The sequence below is a fragment of the Schistocerca piceifrons genome, chromosome 9 (genome assembly GCF_021461385.2).
Source record: "Schistocerca piceifrons isolate TAMUIC-IGC-003096 chromosome 9, iqSchPice1.1, whole genome shotgun sequence".
In the NCBI taxonomy this organism is placed as follows: domain Eukaryota; kingdom Metazoa; phylum Arthropoda; class Insecta; order Orthoptera; family Acrididae; genus Schistocerca; species Schistocerca piceifrons.
Genome location: NC_060146.1, coordinates 210,200,183 through 210,202,612, shown reverse-complemented (window position 1 = coordinate 210,202,612; position 2,430 = coordinate 210,200,183). Strand labels below are relative to the sequence as shown.

The window sequence follows — 2,430 nt, the reverse complement described above, 5'->3', positions numbered from 1 at the left end:
ACAAATTCACTCATACCATTAAAATGGCCAGACTATATTACTCTCCGCTGTCAGTAAGCCAAGAAAAGAATGAAAACAGTGGGTGTTGGGAGCAGCCACATCAAAGGCAAATGATCGCCAACAGTTTGAAAAAAGTCAACAAAATGATTACCAACAATAATTCAGAGGAAATGTAGATATCTGCTTCGCACAGGTTTTTACATATTACACGTACAAGATACTACAGTTTAATAGCTGTGAGATCTTGAGCACATGGGATTCTAATGGACAAAGAGCATCCTAGTAGGCACAAAGAAAAAACTGAACCCCACACAAAATTTCCACTCACTATGCAAGTTAATGCTAACCAGAATTTAACAAACGTCAAGCCCAAGATTTAAGAAAATGGATTATATGATCACAGAGCGTTGGCTCAACTTCAAACAAAGCGCTGGCTATGAGACTAACCTTTCTCGCAAAATGCCATTAACAAACAAGATATTGGATCTTTTACTAACATAAACGAACCTGAAGGAGACTGTGATAGCATTTCTGTAACCGGACTAACACGTTCTAATGTCTGTTTCCTCTATCAAAGGGGACTTATGACCACAGCAGTTGAGTCCCATAGTGCTCAGAGCCATTTGAACCATTTGAGACATCCTCTATCAAACTGGACAATATTACGATCTATCGTGCATCATGATCCACATGTAACTAACTAACTAATTAAAGCAAGTTGCGGGGGGGCTTAATTATAAAATTAAATTTATAATAATTTTAGTAGCTGTGTGTCCGGTTATGAAGTCTCGTAACCGGTTCGCCCTGACTAGTATTAGTACGCAATCTGACTGCATAAAATAACAATAAAGAATTAAAGGAAATTTCCGTTAACACAATTGATTAATTAAGTCCCCTGCAACTATAAAAGCTACGAAACAACAAAGCACAAGTGTAACTGTTCTGTGTGTGGTAGTGTGGTTCAACGTACATGTATCTGGCACGGTTCTTCCTCAATACGACAAGATATTTTAAACACCATTTACAATGAACTAATTGAAAAACCAGAAATACTATAAATGCACATAGAAACCAGAATTACAAGTCTAATACATGAACACGAGCCAGATGCTTTGTTGACTGAACCTGTGGCCAAGATGCATTATTATTAAGGAGATTTGAAATAAAAATTTTTTTTGTTACCTCCATATACATAGACGAAAAATACACTATGATCATTGCAACATCCTCCGTATATACATTACACCAACCGAACACCATCTATTCTCCCGCCCAACAGAACAATAACTGCACACGACATGCTCTCAGCTAGTACTGCTCTCGACATCCTCTCAACAAGCACTGCCCACGGCAACCTCTGAACAATCACTGCCCACGGCAACATCTGAACTACTACTGCGCCAGTGGAGGCGGCGAAATAATACTCTTTGGCGCAATCTCTGTCGCTGTGACTCAGTGTAGCCACCTTTCAAAGTATTTGGCTAAAATTCGCATCAAAGATGAAAGAAAAAATATTAATGACCCACTACAATTCCCTTGGCAACGGCCTTGCCGCAGTGGATACACCGGTTCCTGTGAGATCACCGAAGTTAAGCGCTGTCGGGCGTGGACGGCACTTTGATGGGTGACCATCCAGGCCGCCATGCGCTGTTGCCATTTTTCGGGGTGCACTCAGCCTCGTGATGCCAATTGAGGCGCTACTCGACCGAATAGTAGCGGCTCCGGTCAAAGAAAACCATCATAACGACCGGGAGAGCGGTGTGCTGACCACACGCCCCTCCTATCCGCATCCTCGCCCGAGGATGACACGGCTGTCGGATGGTCCCGATGGGCCACTTGAGGCCTGAAGACGGAGTGCTTCTTTTTTACAATTCCCTTAAACGAACTCAATATCTTAATCCTGACGTCTAGCGCACAGCAAGAACCAGCTGAAACTACCTCCGGAAAGCCAGCGACAGATACCGGTTTCACTGCGAGTCCTGGTCATCCTCTGGGCGGCCAAAGGTGGGGTAGTTTCCCTTAAGCACCGGAAGGACAGTGCCAACATTCTCCGGGGATTTATTTTCCCTGCTCTCATCTTGTTACTGGTCAAGAAGCTCCCTGGACTCTGTTGCCTGACACAGCCCATTTCGACTGGCAGTGCAAAATTACTACTGTACTGTCTCTGACATGTGGTGCCAACTTCAAAACCTTGTCACTCTCACATTCATTTATACACCAACACATACAAAGAGAATGAGGTAAAGAACAAACTTTGAGTAACTGAAATAACCAAACAAAAATCGTTCACCCCATCTGCAGGGGCTCTGCGCAGCTGCAGCAGCATGAAACAAGACTTACAGGCAGCTCATTACAAACTGCACGCTTGAGAGGTCGCAAAGTGCCCTTAACACCCATAAAAGGGTAACAACAGGCATCTTTCAACGTGCC

General features: G+C 43.5%; 1 pseudogene; it reads left to right on the top strand.

Annotated features, from left to right (window-relative positions):
* Positions 1 to 1,538: 1,538 nt before the first annotated feature.
* On the top strand, positions 1,539 to 1,656 carry LOC124717491 (annotated as a pseudogene).
* The last annotated feature ends 774 nt before the right edge of the window (positions 1,657 to 2,430 follow it).